Raw genomic sequence first — 6975 nt, forward strand, 5'->3', positions numbered from 1 at the left:
TCTGTAAAATAAATAAATAAAATCTTTTTAAAAAAATAAAATAGCTGCTCTCATTCATCATCTTATCAATACCACAGCAATCTTCTGAGGACAGTATCGCCATACATTACAAAAGAGATAACTGAAAATCAGAGAGGTTCAGCAACTTGTCTAAGACCACCCAGCAGAGTCAGGAAAACCTAATATGATCACCTTTTTTTTGTTGTTATTATGGTTTTCTCCTCACTTTAACATGGCTGCTGGCCTTCTCTCCTCCAGAAAAGCCCCCCCTCCCCCACCGCTCCTGCCACCAGCTCACACAATCCCATCCAGGCTCCTGTCTGTTTGACAAACCACAGGAGGGAAACCTGCTCCAGGCATGGCTCAAGCTGCAAAGCTTTTTGGAATGAGGGGTTTAAAACACCTTTTTTGAATGATCCCAAATCTGTGAGAAACAAATAAAAACCAGAATTCTTCAGCTGTGGTCTGTTGGAATATCTGGACCCTTTTCCCAGCATCGTGACATCATTTTCCTTCCAGACTTCGATGTTAAAAATAGCCTAGCAAACCCTTTGAACCATTGTCTCCTTAAAACACAATATGGATTGTGTGTGTGTTTACGACTTTGAAGAAACGCTTTGTGACAGGAGACAGGCTGGCCGACTGTTCCGGGGCCTGACGGATGCTCGGAGGGTGCACAGGCTCGTTGTACTTACACTAAACCGACCCGTGCACACACTCAGGCCGCTCTTACGTGGGACAGCCATTCCAAACCCGCGGCTAACACGCCTTTAAAACGACCCTGTGAGGTGACCAACACTCTGCACGAAGGCCTCATGTTCTGTCTCCCATTCAGGTAAATCAAAAGCCTGATCAGGCAGAATTTTTAAGAAGCTGCCATCTTAATATTCCTAACTGCTTTTCTGTCTGGATGGGCATGACACGTTTTGTTCGAGAAAAAGTCACTCGGGTGACTTTCTGTCCTCTGCGAAGCAAGGCGGTAGGCCTCCTCTGCCCTGGCGCTTTACAAAGGTCTCTCCTTCCGCAGCCACATTATATGCAGAACAGGCTGCTGACAGGACAGGAGAACATTTGCTGGAAGCCAACACACCTCCTGCGAGCACAGGAATGGGAACCGACCTGAGTCGGTTCATGACATGAGAGCCTCTCGGTTGGACTGGAACAGTCTACCATGGTCAGCTCACAGGACAAGAGCAAGCACCCGCAACGGAAAATGGGCATTTGACTGGAAAGCCCAGCTCAACACAGACCAGCTAGCTGGGCAGCCCTCCCAAACCAGGCGTCCTGACACAAAAGCGGCTGATCCCAGCCAAGTGTGTAAGCGGCTTCCCTCTCAGACAAGTCCAGAGGCTCCCCGAAGATCCCGGGCAAGGGCTCGTCTCGGTGCTGAGCAAAGGCACATCAAACCCTGAAGGGCAGTTTTTAACAGCAACGGGAGGTAGTATGGCACCAAGCGAAGAAACTGGATCCTGGGGCACTTGGGTGGCTCAGTCGTTAAGCGTCTGCCTTCGGCTCAGGTCATGATCCCAGGGTCCTGGGATCGAGTCCTGCATCGGGCCCCCTGCTCAGTGGGAAGCCTGCTTCTCCCTCTCCCTCTGCTGCTTTCCCTGCTTGTGCTCTCTCGCTCTGTCAAATAAATGAATAAAATCTTTAAAAATATTAAAAAAGAAGTGGATCCCCCTAGTTTCTTGGGGGCAATGTGGGGGTGTCAAGGAGGGCCTGACATTTGCCAACATGACTGCTCCTTTTAAGCTGCACAAACCCCAGGAGGCAAAGATACCCCAGGACCCTCCAGGTTGCCCAGTTAAATTGGAATTTCTGATAAACAACAGGGAAGGTCTTAATGCAAGTATGTCCCAAATATCACACTGTTGTTCCCCTGAAATTCAAGTTTAACTGTGCGTGTGATCTTTTTGTTGGCTAAATCTGGCAACCCTGGCCCCATTGCAAAGTCTGCTGTGGGCCTCTTCCTGCGCAGGTTCCAGAGCCTTCTTCCCGCGAACCGGAGAGGTGGGTGGGCCCAGCAAGGATGCCTGGGCAAGAGGAATGATTTGTTATTTCGTCAAGAGCGGGAAGGATAGAAAAAGGCTGATGCTGTAGGGAAACAGGTGTGAGGACTAAGGCCCATGGATCTGCGGACTTGAACCCCTACCATTCTTTGGGCCCTGCTGAGCCCTGGGGCCACTTGATGATCTCAAAGGTGATTTTTTTTTTTCTTTTTTCCCCCAAATCTGAAATCAGCAGTTACCAGGGCACGGAGGTCCCACGACCAAGCTCTACAGGTACCTGCTAACTGCCATGGGCGAGGGCTCCACAGCCAGGCCCTTCCCGCTTGCAAAAGTTCACATCCGCTCATATCACAGCGGAAACGACCATGTGGGAGGAGCGGGGGCTGGCCCTCCTGAGAGAGCAGAGGCAGGGCGGCCTGAAGGTCAAGGGCCCCGTGGGTAGCTGTCACCACTGCACCCCCGTTGGGAGGCCTTGGGGCAGACCCAGTGCAGCAGCTCGTGTCACTGCTGTCAAGCAGGAGCGGTGGCCAGTAGAAGAGCCTGCCGAGGCCAGACAAAGGCAACGGGAGATCCCAGACCGGGGCCCAGTCCAGCTCCGCGTGCCGCCAAGCTGCAGGCCCTGACTGGCCCGGGGCCCGCCGCAGCTGCAGACCATCCCCTGCCTGCCCTCTCCTCCTGAGCCGCCTTCTTCCATTCTCCTCTCCCGGGGTCCCAGAAGAGGAGGAGAAGCCCCGGGTGTGACGTGACTTTAGGGAGCATCTACCTGCTCCAGTTTCCCATCAGTCTGCATCCTTGCAGACACGAGGAACGCATTCCTTCAGGGTCAGCTTCTTCTACCTCCAGTCATTCCTTACGCCGAGTCCAAACCCACTGGCTCTCACACCCTCACCCAGAACCTGGGGCCACCTGAGCCTGTGTTACCCTTCTACTGTACGACACCTGCACCGATTTATTGGGCAGTTCTCACCTCTGTGGGGGCAGAAGAATGAAACAGTTTTATTTTTTTCTCCATTTTTTTTTATTGAGGTGTAATTGACATAGAACTCTAAAGTTGTTTGGGGGTTTCTTTAATTTTCTTTTTTAGTACTCTCTATACTCAACATGGGCTTGATCTCACAACCCTGAGATCAAGAGTCACATGCTCCTCCAACTGAGCCAGCCAGGGACCGCTGACAGAGAACTTTAGATCAGTTTCAGGTGTACAACATGATTCAGTATTTGTATATGTTATGAAATGATCATCACAGTAAGGTCTAGTTAACATCCCTCATCATACCTAGTCACAAAATTGTTTTTTCTGTGATGAGAACTTTAAGATCTACTCTCTTAGCAACTTTCACATACATAATACAGTATTATTAACTACAGTCATCATGCTGTTCATTACACTCCCAGGACTTAGTTTATAGTGGGAAATCTGTACCTTTTGATCCCCTTCACCCATTTGGCCCACCCTTTTTTCTCTTTTTATTCTACACAGAAGTGAGATCATATCGTATTGGTCTTTCTCTGTCTGACTCACTTCACTTAGCGTAATGTCCATTGGTTATTTTCGATGATACTGTGTCAACTCTCCCATTTCCTTCCCTTGATGACATTTTGAGTTCATACCATAGACTTAACCTCAAATTCTATTTCAGCCTCATCTTCTCCCCTCCTCAAGGACTGACTTGATCAGACCCTGGATGTGTGCAGGGAGTGGTCAGGATTGAGCTCTGAATCAGCTCCTGGTCTTCAGGGCAAGGCTCCTCTGGTGTGGTAGGTATGGAGCAGGGGGAGGGAAAAGGGCCAGTGTTTTTTTAGCTCACTGGGTCCCAATGTAGTCCCTTTCCTATTGGCTGCCTCTACTTCTTGGACTAAGAGTTAGAGTCAACTTTAGGCCCAGCTGTAAACCTTGTTGTTGAAGTTTTCTGGCTCACACCGAACCACTACTGGTGCCCTTTGGGGGGCAGGTGTTTCAGGGGGGTTGCGTCTGAGTCCTTCAGAGGAGCCTGTGGGGGCCTCCTTATGGCCCAGTTCCCTGCTGTCTCTCTAGGGCCCTCCACTTCTGCCACCAGCATACATCCCCTGGCTCTGGGGATAGGGGAGGCCCATCTGCTAGGAGTGCCCATGGGTGGGACAGTGGAGAACCATCTCCAACCCAGCTGCTTCCACAGCTCCCCTTCCCTGGGCCAACCGACCTTTTCTATATGATAGATGTAATCCCACCTCACCTTTTCTATACAGTCCATTGGCTCAGGGAATTTTGTTCATTGTAATCCCATATGCACTGAAGACATGGGTATGACCACACTTGGTACCAGCAGCTGGAATATTCCACCTTTCTGATATTAAAAGGTTAAAATGGGCAAGATCATTCTGACAAAGTGGAACCTTATAGTAGATTCGAAAATCAAGGAAAATAGCATATGTGGCTGAGAGTCCTATGGAGTTGTGCAATTCTCAGAACATCTATGTATTATAAATCACTCCACACAAATATGGACAACCAAACTAGCTGAGCTGTTTGGGCCCAACTGGGTGAGGCAAGTCCCAGACCTCCTGGCAATCCTAAAGGACAGCGCCGGGCTGCTTCATGGTCTCATCTGGTACATTTTTCTCTCTTTCCCCTCAAAACTTCCACCAAACTATTACTCCACACTTAGCATTAATCCTGTAAAACTCATGAAACTTGAACGCATTTGGAACGATTTGCCTTTTTTAAATGAGGAAAGTATGTTTTCTCATAACTCAGAAGGAGATTAAAATAAACTTTCCATATGTGCTCGCAAACAAACAAAAAGCAGCACCTTGAAGCTGAGGCCAAACGTGTAGTTTGGAGCTCAAGCAACAGGAAAGGTGGTTCGTGTTGTTTATCAAAGGAATCGTGTTGCCAACCCATCCGAAACCTGCAGGATCGTCCCGTGGTAGCCGGGCGGCTGGCTTTTGGTTCCTTCCCCTCTCCTTCTGTATATCCTCCATTTGGATTAGTTTCCTATTGCTACAAGTTTAGCAGATTAAAATGACTACAAGCGCAGCAGATTAAAACAGCGCAAATAAATGTACTGCCTCAGTTTCTCTCGTCAGAAGTCTAGGCCTTGCTGGTTCTCTGTGGTGCCTGAAAACCCACAGGACGGCAATCAAGCTGTGGTGGGGCCACGAGGATGAACCCACTTCCAAGTTCACTCAAGTTGTTGGCAGAATTCCCCTCCGTGTAAGACTGAAGGCCCCCCATCCTCCTGGCTTTGGGCCAGGGTCCTTCCCAGATCTAGGAGCACCCCCCTCTCCTGCAGTCTGGGGCTCCGGCCTCCCCTCCATCCCCAAATCAAATCCTTCAAATCTCTCTTCTCTTTCTGCCTCAGTTCTCCAACTAAAATGTCCGCCCTCCTCCGCTGCTTTCCCGGGTTACATTGGGCCCACCAGGACAACCAGGTAATGTCCCCATTTTAAGGTCAGCTGGTTGGTAACAGTTACATCTGCAAAGCCCCCGGGCCTGGGCAGTACCTAGATCTGTGTTAGATTGGATAACCAGGGAATGGGACTCTTGCAGGGCCTGACGAGGCCACCCCAAAATGTGCCACCTTGGCATATTGATTATTTTGAATTAAAGTTACTTAAGAGGGACGCCTCGGTGGTTCAGTCGGTTAAGCGTCTGCCTTCAGCTCAGGTCATGATCCCGGGATCCTGGGATCGAGCCCCGCATCGGGCTCCCGGCTCCGCGGGGAGCCTGCTTCTCCTTCTCGCTCTGCTTCCCCTGCTTGTGTGCGCGCTCTCTCTCTCTCTGTCAAATAAATAAATAAATAAAATCTTTAAAAAAAAAAAAAGTTACTTAAGAAACAGCAGGGCAAGAAGGACACTCCGACCCTCCTTGGTCCCCCTGAAAGCAGGAAAGAAATCTCCCAGGTGAAGGTACCTTCCTGTCCTGGGAGGTAGAAAGCATCCAGAGATGGGGAATTGGAGGCTGCGAAGACCGTATAAACCAACTTTGTTGCTTCTTCATTAATTTGCTACCCCAAGCCCGAAACCCCGTGTTTTGTCAAAGCTTCACAGGTAAGTGGACAGAAAGTGTAAAAACAGGCTGCTCTGGTCACTTCTTTGAGACGCCTGCTTCTCCGGGCTCCCACACTCTCCCGTTCGTCTGTCTTCCGTCAGTGTAATTACTAGACCAGCCAAAGAACCTCGAAGGGAAGAAGGGAAAAGATGTCGTCGGTACAGAACATCTCTAGAATCCTGCCTACCACCCTCTCCTTCTCCTCCCATTTGCTAACTCGTTTTTCAGTTTGATTTTCTTCTTTGCGCAGATGGAGATCCAAGCAATTGGAATGCACGTTGTCGCTTCCGCTCCACTCTTCCGACTGGAGGGGCCTTCGCGGGGCCGCGGGGCCCCCTCGGCGGGGAAGCACCGGGCTGGCAACCAGACGCCAGGGTTGGGGCGCCGCCGGGGGCGGCAACGGGTGAGCCGCATGCGTCACCTTCATCCGCCCGGGGCTCGGTTTCCTCAGGGCTCAGAGGGGGCTGATGACACACCACGCGCGCAGTTGTTACAACGACGTCATGAGCTCCTAAGTTTGGAAAGGCTTCCCGACTGCACAGCGCTTCGCGCACGTGCGCACACACACAGACACACAAAACGTCAACTGAGTTCAACATCACCTCCTGCGTGGGGCCTTCCCGGCCGCGGAGGGGAGCTCCTGGGATGGGGCATTTTGCCGTCCTGCACAACGTCCGGATCTGCGGCGGAGGGAGAGCGGAGCTGCCCCGCCAGCCGAGCGCTTGCTTCCCGGGCTGCATCTCCCAGTAATGAGCGCGGCGCGAACCGCTTTTGGAGAAGACAAGCGGAGCCCTGCTTGTCCCGGCAGAGAAGAGTGCGGCTTCCCGGCCTGCGCCCCCGTGACTGCCCCGTGATCCTCCCGCTTAGCTTCTTCCTCAGCACGCTCCATGCGCGCGCGCGCACACACACACCTCAGCACCCCACACACACACCACA

Source organism: Callorhinus ursinus, unplaced genomic scaffold, assembly GCF_003265705.2.
Source record: "Callorhinus ursinus isolate GAN/ISIS: 27379988/994484 unplaced genomic scaffold, GSC_fseal_2.0 scaffold39, whole genome shotgun sequence".
Taxonomy (NCBI): Eukaryota; Metazoa; Chordata; class Mammalia; order Carnivora; family Otariidae; genus Callorhinus; species Callorhinus ursinus.